General features: G+C 39.4%; 1 protein-coding gene across 14 annotated transcripts in view; it reads right to left on the reverse strand.

Moving 5' to 3' along the window:
- CELF2 (CUGBP Elav-like family member 2) overlaps window positions 1-20,498 on the reverse strand; it is a 744,392-nt gene that overhangs the window by 102,205 nt on the left and 621,689 nt on the right. The gene's annotated exons all lie outside the window — the stretch shown is intronic.

Below are 20,498 nucleotides of genomic sequence, written 5' to 3' on the forward strand. Positions count from 1 at the left end.
CCCAGGGGGGATGGTCACGCCGCAATCCCTTCTCCTCCATTCTCCTCTCGGGATCTTGGGCACGCACGCACACGCGCCCGGCGTGAGTTTTAAGCCACCGGGTCCAGGACACGAACCGCGGTTGACTACGTGGGAGTCCAGCGACATAGCCATTACGCTAACTGCTGGTTCCCGGCAGACAGATGTTTTAACCTCAGCATTTTTCTCAAGAACTAAAGATAAATCTAGTGGGGTCAGAACTGCTGCTTCTCAACACAATCTCTATTGACTAGTGACCCTGGTTATATCTGCTGCAGGCGTAGATAGGGCTAGAGGATGGAGTTCCATGCTGTGCTCTTGGATGTCCCAGTTGACAGCAGTAGGCCGGGGAAGAGCCACAGAAGATGGCAGTTTCTCCAGAGGTAAGAGAATCTCAGGGGCAAGATTGTGGCTAATTCCCTGCTGACTACTTTCTCCAGAAGCCCGTAATCTTCAAGAATGTTTGCAAGGAATCTCTTAAGACATGTGTGCTAATTAAACTGAGACTGCACCTCTGTAACCACAAAGAACTGGTTGTGTCTGAAATAATATTCAGTGGTCTGTACTGTCCTGATCTGTTTGATGAGTCTAAGGATTTTAAAAGCACCAGTCTAATATTCACATAGCTTTCTCGAATCACAATGAAATACAAGTAAAGAGTCTGTTATTTGTGTTCAATTAAGAAGGGCTTGTGATATTAAAAGATAATAGGAGAGGGACCAGCAGATGGTGTAATGGTTACATTGCTAGACTCCCATGTAGTTGAACTAAGTTCGAGTCCCAGACCTGGCAACTTGAAATTCATGCTATGTATGTGCCCAAAATCCCAATCTAGGGTATTATAGAGGAGAAGGGGTTGCAGTGTGGCCATCCCCCCAGAGGGTGATTTTTCACTTTCTCTCTCGGTCCTCTCTGTCTCTCTGGTGAGTGCACATTCCCTATAGCAAAAATCTCTCTTAAAAAAATAAGGACAATAGAAAGCCCATGGTTTTCTCATACTAGGCTGTCTGCAGCATGCTTATACCAGGTGAATGGCAGGAGCCACGGTTTTGGAAACAGATCCTGTTCAAGGGAGTAACTTTGACCTGGTATGTTTTTGAGTTTACATTTCTATGAAGAAAGGCTTCTCAATCTGTTTCTTTGAAGATTTCTTTGCACATGGATTTGCTGCAGAATGACGTACCCAAAGTTACACATTAAGGTACTGGTTAACTTGTTGGTTTCTGTTTTGCCAGATTTGTGTAAAATCAAATGAAATATAACAAAAGGGGGCATTTTAGGAGCTCCTAGAGACTGGAGCTAGCAAGTCCCTTAGAATTCAGGTGTTTAATTTTTGTTACACCTCTCTTGTAAGTATTGGCATCAGATACACAGCCAAGGTGAGCAAGCCATTCAAAGAAGAGCACTTACTTAGCACTCAGGAATAACATCTTTGGGGTTTGGGTAGGCTTTCAGTGAGCTGGGGCAGCTTGAGGATTAAGGCCTCTGTCTCGCTGTCTTTTCTAACCCGAAGCTAAGCTTGTGCCCCAATGACAACAGGGAGCTGCTTTTCTTGGACACAGGCACTAGCTGCCTCCATCCTTGTCACCCTGGTAGGCAGCTGTCTATTGGTGTTTGGGCACACAGGCCTTCTAGCTTAACGCCTCCCCCTTCACCCCACCTCCTAGCCTCCTAGTGAGTGAGTGGCATTTGGTCCTCTCTCCTTTTCTGCCTCCGTATACACACAGGGCCCCAGAACAGAGCTGTCTGCTCCTGGTCTTCAGAATGGTGACCACTGATTGGACCTGACACTGCCCACTTCAGACTGAATTGACCTTCAATATGTCACAGAAGAGCCCAGCTGTGGCTAATTAAAATGAAAATGAGGATACAACTTTGGAGCAAAGCCATTAGTCAAAGTCTGTGGGGTGAAGGCCACGTAGAGAGCCGCACACAACTCTGGCAACAGCTGTCACTGCCCACATGGAGTTTATCATGCTGCAGCGCAAGAGAGCATGCCCAGGAACAGAGCCCCACACTCAGTAACGGCCCTCTTGAGTCCCCATTAGAGACAAAGACTAGCGTGCTTTCTCCAAAGCTCGCTGCCTTGCTCCTGTGAGGCATTAAGGGAAGATTCAGAGTTCACAGGAGCCTCGTCTGCAAGAGAGAGTGCTGGGGAAGCAAACGGCTGAGGGAAGGTGGCGCGGCTGGTTTCTCACACAGAGAACTCATGTTGAAACTTGTTTAACCCCAGCCATCACCAATTGATGAGTTAACCACCTTTAACACAAGATTCAATAAAACATGCCATTTTTAACCTGAAATGGGTTTTACAGAGTCACTGTTACGCATCTCATTATTAAACCCATCCTGATCCTCTGAGAGAGAGCAGCCGTGCTGGCACATATTATAAGCTTACTGCCCATAAAATATTTAAAAGTAGAGACAGAGGGGAGACAAAAGTGAATTCACAGAAGAGCTCTGTGCCAAATGAGAAAATGAAAGGATCCCAGCCAGTAAAGACAAACTGGTATTTTTCATTCATTCCATGACAATGCAAAAATGATTCATGTGGAAGACTGTGTATCTGGCTTGTATAGTTATTACGAAATACCAAAATCACCTATACTTTCTGAATTGTTCTCAAAAAATTTTATGAATGGTAAAAATAAGTTCTAAAAAAGTTGACACCAACCTGGCTTGCCATCCTCCACCCTGAAAGACTTTGTACTGTCAAGGGATCTTTCCTAGCTAGGTAAAACCCTCCAAGCTAGCAGGGTCTATCCCGCTAGGTCAATAATTGTGCCACGCCAGTCACTCCCATGTTATGCTCTGCATTACAGAGACTGACAAGAATCAGAGGTAGGGGTAGGAATATTGACTTGTCAGTACTGAACAAGAAGTTCTAAATTTTTTCTTTTTTAATGGTAACAAAATTGTAAACATACTGACATCTTTAATAGAAATGACATTTGTGTGAAACTGCAGATGCCAGAAAGAATTCATCAGATGAGTCAAAATCAACTTTTCTCATTGGGACAAAGCCATATCGAGAATACATAGCTATGCCTTGACAAGCAAGATGGACAGTTTAGGCGATTTTATGAAAGCCAAGGAAATAGTCCTTTGACCCTCAATTTTTCAAGCATTATTATAGGTTCTTCATGTATGTTGACTAATTTAAATCTCACAACAGCCCTATGAGATTGGTACAAGGAATGAGGGGACAGAGGTAAATAACTTGGCCAGGTCCCATAATAAGTAATTAGTGGAGGGGAGATTTGAACTCAGGTCTGCCTGGAGCTAGAGCACAAGCTAAAATCCTCTCTTTAATTCTACATCGAGCATACATACATACAGTTGTGGTGCAAGGGGAGTCTGTGGTTTCTAGGAACCTAAAAATGATCATGATTTTCCTCTTCCATGTTAGACACAAAGATTGCCTCAATCTCTAGGTTTCTTCCCAATTAGAAGCACATTTATTAAGGTGTGTAATACACATGTGTCTATGTGTGTACATACATTTTACACACACATAACGTTAAACAGTGTGCAAGTTTTGAACCAGAACAAAACTTAATGCCATGAAAAAGGCAGGGAAGAAAGTTTAAAAACCTACAAGAAATGAAAGAAAAAAGAAATCATAGCTTTGTACTCATGTCAGAGAAGTACAGCTCCAGTCAATATGCCATTTGACCTCAAAGGATCTACATATATGGCTCAAATCCAGAGGTTCAATGTAAATTCAAATCCTATAAGCCCTTCAGACTTATAAATAAGACTCACAAGATGGAATTAGACTCAGATTTCTTTCATGGGGTGAGCTAGCTGAAATGTTTATACCTATGTTAATGAGAAAAACTGATGATATGCAAGATTAGCCATCAGTTATTCTGTAAGAAGAAAGTAATAGCTTTGATTCATACTCATTAACTTCATTAATTAATTTATCTTTATCTTTTTTATTTGGGCAGTCACTCCCATGTTATGCTCTGCATTACAGAGACTGACAAGAATCAGAGGTAGGGGTAGGAATATTGACTTGTCAGTACTGAACAAGAAGTTCTAAATTTTTTCTTTTTTAATGGTAACAAAATTGTAAACATACTGACATCTTTAATAGAAATGACATTTGTGTGAAACTGCAGATGCCAGAAAGAATTCATCAGATGAGTCAAAATCAACTTTTCTCATTGGGACAAAGCCATATCGAGAATACATAGCTATGCCTTGACAAGCAAGATGGACAGTTTAGGCGATTTTATGAAAGCCAAGGAAATAGTCCTTTGACCCTCAATTTTTCAAGCATTATTATAGGTTCTTCATGTATGTTGACTAATTTAAATCTCACAACAGCCCTATGAGATTGGTACAAGGAATGAGGGGACAGAGGTAAATAACTTGGCCAGGTCCCATAATAAGTAATTAGTGGAGGGGAGATTTGAACTCAGGTCTGCCTGGAGCTAGAGCACAAGCTAAAATCCTCTCTTTAATTCTACATCGAGCATACATACATACAGTTGTGGTGCAAGGGGAGTCTGTGGTTTCTAGGAACCTAAAAATGATCATGATTTTCCTCTTCCATGTTAGACACAAAGATTGCCTCAATCTCTAGGTTTCTTCCCAATTAGAAGCACATTTATTAAGGTGTGTAATACACATGTGTCTATGTGTGTACATACATTTTACACACACATAACGTTAAACAGTGTGCAAGTTTTGAACCAGAACAAAACTTAATGCCATGAAAAAGGCAGGGAAGAAAGTTTAAAAACCTACAAGAAATGAAAGAAAAAAGAAATCATAGCTTTGTACTCATGTCAGAGAAGTACAGCTCCAGTCAATATGCCATTTGACCTCAAAGGATCTACATATATGGCTCAAATCCAGAGGTTCAATGTAAATTCAAATCCTATAAGCCCTTCAGACTTATAAATAAGACTCACAAGATGGAATTAGACTCAGATTTCTTTCATGGGGTGAGCTAGCTGAAATGTTTATACCTATGTTAATGAGAAAAACTGATGATATGCAAGATTAGCCATCAGTTATTCTGTAAGAAGAAAGTAATAGCTTTGATTCATACTCATTAACTTCATTAATTAATTTATCTTTATCTTTTTTATTTGGGGTTTTTGCCATAGGGTCCATGTGCTTACCAGCAAGACAGAGAGAAACAGACAGAGCCCTAGTGAGAAATCATCCCCAAGGGGGATGGCCACACCACAATCCCTTCTCCTCCATTTCCTTCTCAGGATTTTGGGCACCCACACACACACACACACACACACACATAGTATGATTCTCAAACCTCTAGGTCTGGAATTCAAATCACGGTTGGCTACATGGGAGTCTGACATCTTAACCACCATGTCACCTGCTGACTCCTCGTTCTCATTAGTTGATGTTACTTTTTTTGTTTATTCACAAGCTGATAGTAAAAAAAAGTACATTGGAACTTGTTATGGTTTGAATAATGGTTTGACCCCCAAAGGGGCATGTTTTAGAATTTGGTCTTAGTGAGTGGTGACTGAATGTTCCCCAAAAGTTCCTGTGCTGGGACTTGGTTGTACTATAAAGGTGTTAAGTAAAAACTTTATCCTTTCTTGGTGTTCCAGTGTGGGGCTTTTGTGTGTGATAAAGGCCTTAGGGCAGGCCCCCCATCACTGAGTTGTGGAATGCCTAGAAAGAGAGGAAATAAGGCAGGCAGAGCCAAACGGACATAGACCAGAACAAAGGAAGCCTAGGGACAGCTGCTCTGCTCAAGGTCCTGTCTTCCTCCATGTTTAGCCTCAGGAGAGGCTGGTTTCTAGACTTTGGACCTATAAACTGTGGCCTAAAAAACCCTCTATTTCTTTATAAATCACTGAGTCTCAGGTATTTCTGTTAGCAATGCAATAGTGGACCAAGAATCTATAAAGTAAATCAAAACATGGTTCACTTATTGTTGGGTACCTCATCCAAGTCAGAAGGCCCTGGTATTCAGCTCTGCGTTAACTACTGGGATTACACAGGATGTTTGAAGGCTGATTTGAGAATTCTGGAGAAAACTTTTACCTTCTGAAGATGCAAATTCCATGGTGGAAGCAAAGCATATGAGATGTTTATATTTTGAGTTATAATGTTACTCAGAATTGTTCTTTAGTGCATCAAGTGGGTTAACATAGTAGATACATAGAAACTTTTCAATCAGTATTTGCTGGCATACATGTTTGTAAAAGTGATCTAAATTAAGGGAAAAAGAAGATTGGAGTATAATAACAAAGAGACCTAAATTATCCTTTTTCTTAGGCAAATCACAACCAGGAGGAAACACACACACACACACAGTGGAAATAAGTTATGATTTTTCTTAATAGCTGCTGATACGTGTGAAGTGTCTGAAACACTGACTGGATAATAAGTGCTCAGTAAAATTATTATCCTCATCATCTTTATTGTTTTACACAGTACAGAAGTGTCCTGAGGGAAAAAAGAAAAGGTCTCATTTGAAAGCTAAAGAACACACTGGAAAGAATGACCTTTCTTGGTCATCTGGGAAGCACAGAGCTTGTATTGCATAACTGCCAGTTTTTCTTCATATACACTAATAAGATAGTGATGGAGGAAAACACAAAGAACCCAGAATCATACAGCTACTTTTGAGTTCTCAGGCCCCAATTCAGCCTTTTTAGTTATAATAACACCACCTATTTACATTTCTGTTCAAATCATGCAATATACTAGAGGGGAAAAAAAAAACAAGCAATTTAACCCTGTAGTCTTGGCAAAATAAAATAAAATATTGCAGGAAAATTAGATTACTCTGGGTGGAATTCTATGAGGGAATTTGGAGTCTGTTATGGTGATTAAGTCATCATTTCTGACAGATTACTCTAATCGGCTGTCAAATAACATTCCACAACCCCATCTGTAACTTGGCATCCTAGTTATTCAGTCTACGTTACCTTCTGTATATAAAACACATACCAAACAAGAGGAGGTACAGCCTAGCATTTATTATACTCATTAGCTATGATTAGATTCTGTGTTTTCATACTAAATCATAACACAAGCTTCCATTTTGCTTTACTTATTTGTAAAACTAGAAGAAAAATGAATAGGAGGCATGGACCATGAATGAAAAATAACTCTTACGAATGAAGTGTGAGAATAATGCTCTTAGAAGCACTGTTATGCAGGAAGAATTGAGATTTTTCCTTGATTTAATTTTTCTTGGATGTTTTATGGTCTATTAATTATAAAGGTAAATCTATGCCACTTTTTAATCCTCGGTTAAGATGTGGTAACTAATTAACTATTGTTTAAATAGAAGATATTGCTATTATTGTGCTTAGCAGTTATTGTGAACAGAAAACAACTTCTTTGGTGACATTCAGTTCTTTCCTCACTGTCACTGTACCTTTGTAATATAATAAACAATGAATCAAGTGTTGAGCTCCCAAGTAAAAGCAAAGCAAAATTAGTTAAGATTACACCTAGGTTTGTCTAGAATCCACTGTTTAGAGTTATATGTTTTAATGACATATGAACTGGAGGGCATAAAATGATTCTGAAAATTGAGATAAATGGAAAGACTCAAACTAAGAAAAGCCTTGTACGATTACAGTGCTTCTGAAGCTATATGTTGACAACACAATTACAGCAAAAGAGCACAGGCATTGTCTGTGACAGTTGTAAGATGACAATCACTCCTGATTAATGGGCCAAATGTAAGAAAGGTAATGATTTGCCCTTATTACTAAGTGGAAAATATACTGATATCCTTTTTAACCATAATTTCTTTTTGATTGTGGAATTGTCTTCCAAAGTCAATGATAGATGCTCAAGTACCATTCTTCCAGATGTTATCCAGATGCTAAATTAGACATGCTGGCTAATTGAGCAATGCAAAATACACACTGAAATTATATTGCCTGACCTGGCCATTATGGAGTGGTTTAATGACCTGGTAGCTCATTTACATTTCCAGTACTAGATTCTACATGCCACAATCTTAGGATAATCTCATATTTTAAAGAGAAATGAGTCTGGTTTAAAAATAAATTATTCTTTTGACATTAATTAGTCTTTGCTCATAATGATCACTTTGGCCTCAGTACTCACACAACCATTGGCTCCTTCTTCAACGCCAGGTGTACTTTCTGGAAGTCAGTTAACTGTTATTCAGTTTGTGACAGCCAGTTAACTGAGATGAACAAAAATCCTGTGTGCTGCCAAGAGGCTGACTCTGCAGCTTCCACTGCTAACCTTTACTCTGCATGGAGATGCCCATTTGGTTTAATCCCTTAGCAGGCCCCTTCAGCCTGCCTCCCTGTGCCTTAATTCTCTGTGAGTACGCAGATGTGAATGTAAGCCACCAAAATGGGTGCTCACCTCCTCACCTGGGACTTTTAAGCCCTCTTTTTAGGGCTTGACTCTGTAACTGATGATCTCTTGCACCACAGCCCAGAATTATCTTTATTCAGACTCTCTAAGCCACAGTCCTGCCTCATCTCCCTAGACTGAAATCCTTTCTGAGCAGTGAAACCTGCCCAGGTTGGACCTGCATATTTCTCACTCGCTGGAAATTTGTGATGTTTATGGAGATCATCACCAAGCTAGGAGGAGCTCCTCTGTTTTCCTAGGCCTCTCACCTAACACTGGAGTGGCCTGAACTTTTCTTTCTTTTCTTCCCCTAAGAGTTCTTGGTTTAGGTTTACCTCTGTTACATTTCTTATGCTTTCTATTTCTGCCCCTTCTGCTCAATCTCTCACTTCACTCCTGCTCACCTGGATTTCTGCATTTGATCTTGGCCAAATGGCCGAGAAGCCATCACCTGGACTTCTAAAAGGGCCTCCTCGCCAGTTCTGGTCACTGCTTTCCAAACCATCATCTACACCATTGCCTTTTTAATTTAAAAGTCAGGTCCAGAAATTTCTCTCCCCTGCTCCAAAAGTTCAAATTATCTGCCAAATTGAATTCCAGTGCCTTGGTCTGTACTTCAGGGAATTCCATGCTTTAACCCAAACTACCTTTTAAGGCTAGTTTCTCATTATTGTGCCACATTTCTCTTTTATTTTAGTCAAACTGGGGAATTCCTTATTCCTGGAACTTCTGCCATAAGCTCATCCACAAAAAGGCATAATGAGTCCTGTCATGAACAAAGTACTTCTTCCGCCAATATAACTTTTTTCCCTGCATTCATTCATTCATTCATTCATTTATTTATTTATTTATTTATTTATTTATTTATTTATTGAGAGGTTTTGCTATAGGGCGCATGCACTCGCCAGAAAGACAGATACAGAGAGGCAGAAACCAAGAAATTACCCCCTGGGGGGGATGGCCATGCCGCAATCTCTTCTCTTCCATCCTCCTCTTGGGATCCTGGACACACACACGCGCACACACACACACACATACACACCTGGCGTGAGTTTAAGCCACCAGGTCCGGGACTGGAACTGTGGTCAATTACATGGGAGTCCAGCAACATAGCCATTATGCCACTACTGGTCCCTTTTCTCTACAGAATTAAAAAATTTCTAGGGGCATGTGTATTTGCCAGAGAGAAAAGGGGAAAGAAAAAGAGAGAAAACGCCTCCCTAGTAGGTCTTGGTTACTCTGAAATCCTTTTTCATTCACTTCTCTTTCCCAACAGGATTTTGGGCACACAGACACGTGTCTGGTGTGTTTTTCAAGCCACTGGAGCCAGGACTGCACTGTGGTCAGATATATGGGATTCAGCTCTCTATGCACAGGGCTTACCCACATTCTCCAGGGCCATCCCAGCAACATAACTGTTGTATATTTGTTATAAAGAAAAACTTGTACTTCAAGTTAGGTTAAATCAACTGAAGTTGCCATTTTTTAGTAAAAATGGTCTATGGCCCAGACACTATAGGACAAATGGCAGGGTACTGGTGCACAAGGGTGAGGCCACACTGCACACCTGCATTCAACCTGAATGTGCTTGGGAGTGCACACCCGTAATACTAGGTAATAGGCTGTGGCAGAGGACTGTGCTGGCAAGATCCTGTCAAATATGCCTAACTCAGGAATGCTTCTTGGTGCAGCAGTAATTTGCTGCTCTAGAGAAGCCAGACCCCACATGATGGTTTGAATCCTAGGGCCAGTCAGCCTGAAACATGCCAGGCATGCACATGCCCCAAATCTAATAGACTGGGAAACTGGAACTGGAGGAAGTGAATCCTGTTGTGTCTACACCTATGGAGGGTGTCTACCTCCCTCCCACCCCTCACCTTTGTGTGTACTCTATTATGAATAAAGGGGGGAAAAATTCAAAACAACAACAGAAAATACCCACCTCTTTCTCTTCCTCCAAAGGAAAAAAAAAGTTTAACAGTGACAATTTCATGTGGTTTAACCTCATATATTGAAATTGTGCTATCATCTTCTCTCATATAAAGTCTCAAAAGTTCAATTTTTGTAGGCTATTTATTTTCTAAGGTTAGGAGAGTTTTCCAATAATTCATCTCTAGTATTTACTGGTTTAATTCAAGTTAAAGAAAATATTGACTAAAATGTGTCTTAAAACATTACACTCTAAACCAACCATAGGATTGATGAGTATTTCATGTGCAACTCATGTCATCCTTCATCTCCTCTACGGAGCTTCAATGCTCAGTTAATATTATTGATGCTTTATCCAGTAATCTCTAGTTGCCTTTTAACTGGAAGGGAATCTAAAGCCACCACACACACACACAAACACACACACATACACACACAAACAACACTGTAACGAGCCAATCTTTAAAACCTCTGGTTCACAACTAACTTGGAAAATTTAAGCCAACTGTATTTTATCTTGAACCTTCTGACAGGATTATAGTCCTTTCATGAAATCTGTGGAAAGGCACCGCTGACTTTCATATTCTAATGATCCTTCCCTACCTTGGTTTCTGAGTCCTGAGCTGTTTGAGTTGCTTTGCCAGCCACGTTTATTAATTAGTGTCTAACATTTCCACCTCTCTGCAAGTTGCAACCTCTCATAAAAAATGCATGCTCTGATTGGCTTAGGAATGACAACTTCATTTAAAACAGACAAATAAATACCACACTTCATGCAACAGTCCTTTTCCATTTATTTATTGTACTATCTCTGTGGCCTTTGGGATTTGTACTAAGTGAATGAAAACAGATAACTAGGGTAATTTTCCTTTCTTAAATATGTTTAGAAAAAATGCTTAAGTTTTTTTTTTTTAAGAAAGCAGGCTGGCAAAAAAAAAAAAAATCCCTACTAAAAGTGGATGGCAATTTTGGAAAAATACCTTAAGGGTTATTTCATATTATCCATGTTTAAAATGCAAATCCATTAGGCATCTGAGCAAGACATCTGATATTGCTTTCACCAGATATATTTATTCATCTCATCTTCTACAGTAGTACTAACTTGGGTTGATATTTTGCCAAATGAAGATCTCTCCCTCCAGTGCTGTTAATTCTTTATGGGTTTGCATTTAATCTCACTGTCTCATTTTGATTTCCACCTTCTACTCTAATGTGTGAGATCATTTACCTACTTTGGAAACATTGTATTGACAGAGTTTAGGGAAATTATGAAGACTGTTTAGCTGTTCTATAAATACCCTATCCTGAAGGTCAGTCTTGTAAAGATCAAGGTCAAGGGTTAGGACTTCAAATATATGGCATATATTCAAAATTTAAATGGTAAAAGTCAATGTGGACAAGGAATACACGAGTTAGGAATATGAGAAATTTTATATGAAGCAATACAGTAAGAACCGTTTTTAGGGAAGCACTTAATCTGCAGTAGCAAATCTATTTCATGGTTTGCTATAGCCCTGGACATGCAGCATTTGTTGGGGACTTGGGAAGCTTTATCCAGTAATCTCTAGTATGTTTACTTGACAGCAGAAAGAACATCACAGTTAAAATCCTAAATTTTCAGTTTGAATCTTGGATTTGCCAACTGTAAGCACTACGGTCAAATGACTTGATCTCTTTTAACTCATGTTTGAAGCAAGGATCATATCAGAAAACTCGATGCGTGACAGTGAGGACTGAATTAGATAATATATATGAAAGTACACAGTTAACTGTAAAATTATATGGTTATAAACTCTCTTCTTCATTCAGTTAAAGGTTATAATTAAGAGTTAAAAAGTACATTGTGATTCTTTCCATGTTTTTATCTAACCTTGTGCTTCTCCTTATCTGATCAAAAGGACTGATGAGGAAGAGAGGTTTGAGACCCTCCTCCCACTTCTCACCTTCTCCACCAGTTTGTAAAGAACTTTTGAGATTTTTTTTTCCGCATTGAGAGAGTATTCACAGATAAAACCTATCTTTCAGAGTTCACTTACTAAACAAACATTTGTTGAGCACTGTTTAAAGTATGAGACATTAAGCTGAACTCTGAGAACGGTCCCTTTCCTCAAGGAATTTAAAGCTTACTAGGAGAAACTGAGATGTCACCTGGGGGGAATAAAGTACAGCAGGTGACAGGAGAAATTGAAGCTTATGATACAGTGGATTAAAAAAGAATATTTACTTTTATCTTCCGGAATTGTGAGATAGTATGCGTATGGGGTCATGTGGCTGGGATATGGTATATAGGCAAAAGTGTCCTAGCAGCTAAAGAAAATGACAAGGCATAATATGGAGTGTGGATTTCACTGTTTAGTCAGCAATCACATGTTTTTTTTTTTTTTTTTTTTCCTGCAACAAAATACAACACAAAAATGTTCACAAACTCTCATGAGTGTGTTGAGGGTAATGTACAATTACAAGGCCAAACTATAACTTTACCCCATCTTCTCCTTGCAAGAAAGCATTTGTAAAACTAATGAACACAATTAACCTAAAAAAATCCTACAATCCCTCTGTGCTTATATTAGCTATCATGACAACGGGTAAGTCCTAACTAATAAAGAAGGAAGAGTTATAGAGATACTATTAAGGAAGGACACAGGATTTACTCACCAATTTGTAATGGGGTAAAAAGGGAAGGTATAGGAAGAGAAGATAAAGATGATTTCTTTGTTTTGGAGAGGTTTTTGCTATAGGCACGCACCAGACAGAGAGAGACATAGAGACAGAAAGCGAGGACTCACCTCCTATGGGGGATGGCCATGCCACAATCCCTTCTCCTCCGTTCTCCTCTCGGGATCTTGGGCACTCACGCACATGTGCCCAGCGTGAGTTTTAAGTCACTGGGTCGGGGACGTGAACCGCAGTCTACTACATGGGAGTCCAGTGACATAGCCATTACGCTAACTGCTGGTCCCAAGATAAAGATGATTTCTATAACAGCTGTCTGTTTTTAGTTAGCCTACCCTTCACACAGGTAATACAGAAAGATGATCTGGTTTATAGTGTGAAAATAGTAAGTTAATAGAGGAATTTCCTATGGACTGTTTGATGAATCTGCTCAACAAGATAATGGATATTTAGATTTGGGGCTTGGCAGAAAAGTTTATTCCAAGATAATATCTGGAGGGATACTGGCCACGTGGTCTGGTTGTCTCACTTAAGCGAGACAAATCCCACATAGTTGTGTGGTTCAAATCCTGCCCTCAGTGACTTGAAAAATGCCAGGTGCATGTGCATGTTTGCCCTAAATCCTGACAGAATGGAGAAATGGAGAAGAGACTGTGACCGACTATCCCTTATTGGGCAGTGTTTTCCCCCAGAGTGCATGCACCCTCTCCCCCCACCAAAAAAAAAAAAAAAAAAAAAAGATATTTTGTGGTCTGTAGCCTATGGAGTTAGTAGAAACCATGAGAACAATAACAGGGACCTAGGGAAATCATGTCAAATGAGAAGAAAGGGATGAAAATCGCCTCAGGCACATCAACCTTTACAGGGTAGTATTTGATAATATTCTTCGCTTGCCATCCCGATGAAAAACGCCTTTCTGTTGGGAGGAAGTATTGTTAATTTCTCTACATTGTGTGATGAAGGCACTGAGACAGCACATTGCTTAAAATACCTTCCTATGTTCTCTTCACACTCAGCCCTGAAGTAATACAGCTTCCTCGATGTTCTGAGCCAGAGGCCAGAATCCAAACTTTCCTTTCAAAAATCAATATTGGTCCTGCCCATCTAGTGTATTTATTCTTCCATTATTTACAGTTTTATTAGAATCTAAGCTAAATTTTTTCTTTCTCAGTAAAGCTTTTTTAAGTTACCCCTGGAAATAATTAATATCCATATTACAGTAAAAGTTGGAATGTATCACATTTAGAGACGAGAGTCAAGGTAAAATGCCTATGAACACAACTAAAGAATCCAAACTGGGGAGCAGCAGTTAGCATAATGGCTATGTCGCTGGACTCCCATGTAATCAACCGCAGTTCGAGTCCTGGACCCAGTGGCTTAAACTCATGCCGGGCGCGTGTGCATGTGTGCCCAAGATCCCGAGAGGAGAATGGATGGAGGAGAAGGGATTGCGGTGTGGCCATTCCTCCTGGGGGGTGATTTCTTGCTTTCTGTCTCTCTGTCTCTCTCTGTCTTTTTGGCGAGCGAGCGCACCCCCCCTATAGCAAAAAAAAAAAACAAAAAACAAAAAACAAAAAACAAAAAACAAAAAAAACAACAAAAAAACAAACAAAAAAAACCTCTCAAAAAAAAAAAAAAATCCAAACTGTAGCATCCATCCAACTAAATACTGTCAAGAAAGACTTACAGTCCTGGTTATACAAGAGACTTAGAGATACTGTTTGAGAAGTATGCTTGGCACAGTTGACTTTGACGGACCTGCCTCACATTATTAGAGTTCTTCCATGGAGGCAACATGTTTTTCCTTCCCCAACATGAATGTGAGTGGCTATCTCCTATGAAACAAATTACATAAAAATATAATGTGTGTGTTCTTAAAATTAGTGCAGAACACTTCTACTTAGCCATCAAGGCACAGACCAGGAGGTACTACCAAAGATTGCCACAATAGTAAACTATCTTTAGCATTGCTCTTTCCTTTCTTTCCAAGAGATAAGGAGATTTCATGCTTAGTCAACTAGGTTAAGGGGCTAGAGCTCATTTCTATGAATGAGCTAATCTGTTGATTGTGACCAACAGGATTCATCCTGTTGCTGTGTAAGTTACTAATTTCCGATTTTTTACCCCCAAGGCCAAGAGTGAAGGAGAAGCAACCCATCTGATTCAGAGGCACAGTAGATCCTAATGAGAAAACAGTAAGGCTTATAAGTCTCCAAAAATACATAATTAAAAAGTAGAAGCTGGACTGGCACTGCGGCTTAGTGGTTAAGGGAGTTGGATTCCACATGGCAGATCACACTGGATACCTATGCATTACTACTACCCAAAAAATCCCAACAGGATGGAAAGATGTTGAGGGGACTGAGGATGACTGCACCCCACTATAGAGTGCTTTCTTCTATTTCTTTTTAAAAAAGAACTATTTTATTTAACTTTATTTATTTACTTATTTTAATTTGACCCAGTGACAGAGAGAGAGAGAGAGAGAGAGAGAGAGAGAGAGAGAGAGAAAATGAAGTAAGCCACCAGGTCTGGGACTTGAACCATGGTCAGCCATGTGGGAGTCTAGCATCCTTAACCACCACACCACCTGTTAACCTCCCTCTCTATTTCTTTAGTCAGTACACATACCCTCTGGCAATTACAAATAAAGAGTAGAAGCTATTTTTAGGTCGAAGCACTTAATTCAAGTCTAATAAAATACTGAAATATATAAATGAGTAGAGTTATGTGAGGATGAAAGATAATCAACAATATACAATCTCAGTTGGCAGGATTTCTTCCACAAGGGTTAGTCATAGGGACCAGCAGATGGCTGGTCCCATTACATAGGGACCAGTAATGGTTATGTCGCTGGACTCCCATGCAGTTGACTGTAGTTCAAGTCCTAGACCCAGAGGCTTAAAACTTATGCCAGGTACATATGTGTGCATGCCCAAAATCCCAAGAGGAGAATGGAGAAGGGATTGTATTGTGGCATCACTCTAGGGGAGTGATTTCTCGCTGTCTCTCTGTCTCTCTCCCTCTCTCTGGTGAGCATAGACACCCTATAGCAAAAATCTCTCTTAAAAAAGAAAAAAATAAGAGTTATTCATTTGGTTGCAATAAGCAAAATAAACATTATATGTTTGTTTTCATAATTTCCAAAAGAATTTTTGTGATTTCTATCTTTCATTCTATGTATTCCTTCTGGATCCCTCTTTCTGTTCAGGTCTAATAATCCATCCAGCCGGTATTAGACCCCAACTTTGTTTTCTTCACTAGGTATATGGTATCATGTATCTTGCCTCACTCTGCTTCCTTTTCCATATGCGTCCTTATTCAGTTTGTTTCTCATTTGGTCAACTAACTACAGTTCACCCTTTGCTGCTGACCTGATAAGCAATGGCTGGTGGTTTATGCAAGTGCTTGATATGGTACTTTTTATTTATTTATTTATTTTTAAAGATTTATTTATTTAGTTTTTTTTATTTGTTATTATTTATCTTTTAATTTATTCAGAGGGAGACAGAGAGAGAGAAAGAGAAAGTGAGAAAGCAAACCACCAGGTCTGGGACTCGAACCACAGTCAGCCATATGGGAGTCTAGCATCTCAACTACCAAGCCATAAGCTGGCCCTGGTAATTTTTAATTTTATGTGGCAACAAGTGATTTTATGTTTATAGGCTAGTATTCAAGATGTTTGTTGTACTTTAAGTGATTAGAGTAACCCAAAATGTGAAAAGCTTCTCTAGATCAACAAGAATAGAAAATAAGAACATGCTCAAGGGGAAATCTCACAACTATTCTTCATAAGCTTCCCAAATTACAGAAATATACATATGAGGGAACTTGTAAAAGTTGACAGAAAGTGGAATTAAAAGTATGAGTTTATTTTGGTGGAAAAATTTTTGAAAATCATGCATAGTATTTTCCTCAAATGCATTTTCCAAGAACTTTTTACATACTCCCTTTATACAGCACTCCTTATTATGTTATAGTATTTTCTATCCTATTCTATCATATTCTATTCATGTGGTAGTTTAATTTTCTTTGTCAGTAAAGTGTCTCAAGTTGTGGATATCAGGAGAAACAGGGTAATAGTGGCTTTGCTTTTCTGTAAGGAAGTTCAAGCCCATGAATGGTGAAACAGCAAGAACTCTATAGTCCTACAGTTTCTGCAAGGTAGAAATGGGCTGCTGCATAGGACAGATTAACTCTTTGCGGCAGAAAACTGCTGCTCATGCTTTAGAATTAGCTTGTTCTGGCTAGAAAAACTGTGCTTAAAATAGCTTCAATTTCACTCATCCCCTTATAGCCTGGGATGAATTAATTCTATGTAATTCCCATTCAGAAATTTCCCAGCAGGTTTTAGAGTACAGATGGGAAGGAAAAATACAATGTAAAGATGATGGAAAACACAAAACATCCTCATTACCCTATTTCCGTTATCTCCTGTCCTGGATGGTCAGAATTACCCATCCCACTCCCTACCTTCAGAGCACCTGAAAAGAAACCAGGGGAAGGGGCAGCCTCTTTGGTCCTGGAGGAGCCCTTCTTCAGTACTCAGATGGGGAAACATATTAGCTCAGAGACTGCAACAGGCTTGTAGGTACGAATGGATGTAAGCATTAAGAATCACTTTCCTTTCATTTTACCCATGCACATGCATTCAAGGCTGCCTTACAGGGAGGCTGGTCCTAAAAAACAGAGCTTCCCAAACTTTACTATGCATATGTATTACCCAGGATTGAGTTTTATTTTTAAAATATTTAAATTTTTTAATAGCATACAAGGCGATGTTTTAATGTATCCAGTGTGAAATGATTATCACAATCAAGTTAATTAACGTAGCCATTACCTCACACAGTGTTTTGTTTGTGCGTGTGTGTTTATGGTAAGAACATGGGACCTAGTTTAAACGCAGGTCTTGGGTGGGACCTGTATTTCCTACACATTTTCAGAAGATGGTCCACAGACTACACTTTCAGTATCAAGACAGTGCTGTACTTGCAGGAAGACAGTAGGTTAGCGTGTGGCCCCAAGCAAACAGAAATCGAAAACAAGTTCACCACCCCCCCCTTGCCCTTGACGTCAATGATGATTACTTCTTACGAAAGCAGTTCTCAAACTTGAGTCACTTGAGGAGATTTTATTTTATTTTATTTTATTTTTTTATTATTTATTTTGGAGAGATTTTCACTATAGGGGGCGTGCACTTGCCAGACAGACAGAGAGAGACAAAGAGACAGAAAGCGAGAAATCACCCCCCAGGGGGGATGGTCACGCCGCAATCCCTTCTCCTCCATTTTCCTCTCGAGATCTTGGGCACGCACGCACATGTGCCCAGCATGAGTTTTAAGCCACCGGGTCCGGGACGCGAACCGCGGTCGACTACGTGGGAGTCCAGCGACATAGCCATTACGCTAACTGCTAGTTCCCACTTGAGGAGATTTTAAAATATAGATACCAGGCTTTTCTCCCAACAGATTCTTATTTAATTTGCCTGTGGTGTGGCCTGGGCATATGCAGTTTTAAAAGCTCTCCAGGTAATTCTGTTGTGCAGCCTAAGTTGCAAATTGCTGTCCTAGTTGTAGGTACAAATGGATGTAAGCAATAAGAATCATTTTCCTTTTGTTTCACCAATTCTTTATAAATTCATCTACCTTATATATCATTTTAGGTAAATAGCCAGGAAGAACAGTTATTATAACCCCTCTGGTTCTAAGAGAATGGAAATATGAAAAGGAAACATCAACTTCAACAGCCTCTTATGATCGTGTCATGTTACACAGACTAGTAATTTGGCCTCTGAATTTCTGATTCTTTAAATGATGTGTTAGAGAAACTGTAAGGCTGTAATTTGTTTAAAAGAGCAGTAGGCTCAGGGTTAGGTAACATAAAAGGTCCCATCTTCACCACTAATTAGTATATGATCTTGAGCGCATCCCCTGTGACCTATACTTTCTGGGCTTCAGTTTCCTCAGTTACAAAGTGAGGACACTGGACAATTTTTGCTTCTGTAAGGTGTGATCTATGATTCAATCTGGCCTACTTTCCTTCCTAGGGACTTTCTTCCTGTGTTGACCCACATAAACACACTTCTACTAAAATTAGCTACTGGATTTTCTGGGTTTTTGACTCTCACTTTTCACTTTCCTTCCTGGTATGTTTTAGTTTTGTTAATGACCTATAGAGTTTTTACATATGGGCAATTCTGACTCAGGGATGACTTAGGTAACTGACTGAGAACCTATAATAAGTGATTCAAGGACACTTGTGAGATTTTTGGTTTTTCTAGGAGAGGGATGATAGTGCCTCTATGAGCTGCAAAAGAAATGTAAAGTCAAACTGATCAAAATGTAGGCTTAAGCTCCAGCATCTTTTCAGTGATGGCTCAACAAATATTAGTCAAGCATAAATCAGATATTAGCAATGGATTAGGAAGACACGAGATGAACCTGAGTGAACCGACCAATGTCTTTTATATTATGTTTGTAAGTATAGCAGTAGGTCAGTTATTAGCTATAAAAGATAGTCACTGCTTTGTCATTAGAGAAATTTTCTCTAATAGGTATAGCCACTTTAACTCTCTGAACTTAGAATGATAGATTTCTGGTTGAAAGGCAATCAGAGAAGGAAAACAAATTATCATCATTTTATTATGTAGTATTTTATCTTTTACATCCAACTAGGTATATGTGAAGTTTTGGCATTGTTCCCAGGAGTCTGTAAACACTTGGTAAATGTTCATCATTATTATTATTGCTTTTCTTAATTAAATATATATTGTTATTTGGTTAAAATTACTTAAATTTTAAAAGCCATTAAAAATGACAATTGTAGATAAAACATGTAAAGAACCAAAATTTGCTAGAAACATACATATACTGAAATTCTGTAACTATTGCTCTGACTTCATATCCAGCATAGAATATATACACAATGACAACTACTATTCAATTTAACCTCTTCGACTTGTTGACAATACTTCTGTACATTGGGCCCCATATGCTACTTACTAAGAAATATCTGCGAGTTTCTTCATATGTGTTTAAACAGACCCTCTTCTGAGGAACGATCATACTGCACATATGACGCAAGTACACAAAGTGCTGAATCTCCCAGATCAAAATAAATCCCGTAACACACAGCCACTCGGTTAGTCTAGGCATAGAGATGAGTTTCTAGGAACTGATCCTTTATCCTTACTTGGTTGTTTCTATCTCTGATGCATGACAGGGGTATAGAAAGTCTCAACTAAGATGGCTGAGAACCTTCTGGTCAAACCCCAGGCACCAAAAGCCACTACGGCATCGTGAGTTCCTCTTTTCATAATTAAGAGGAGCGGATGTAACCTGAGCCTCTGCCTCCAAAATGCATGTACTCATTCACACTGACATAAAAAACAACCTGCAATGTGATGACTAGACAGAACTAATCACAGAACTTCCCGAAATACCATAGTCAGTGCTTCAGCCGTTAGTCCTAACTCATCCCTTGATGAAGAGGGTGGGAAAGAACAGAGCAGGTGGCAGGGCAAAGATGGACAG

This window comes from Tupaia chinensis, unplaced genomic scaffold (assembly GCF_000334495.1).
Source record: "Tupaia chinensis unplaced genomic scaffold, TupChi_1.0 Scaffold000275_1, whole genome shotgun sequence".
Taxonomy (NCBI): Eukaryota; Metazoa; Chordata; class Mammalia; order Scandentia; family Tupaiidae; genus Tupaia; species Tupaia belangeri.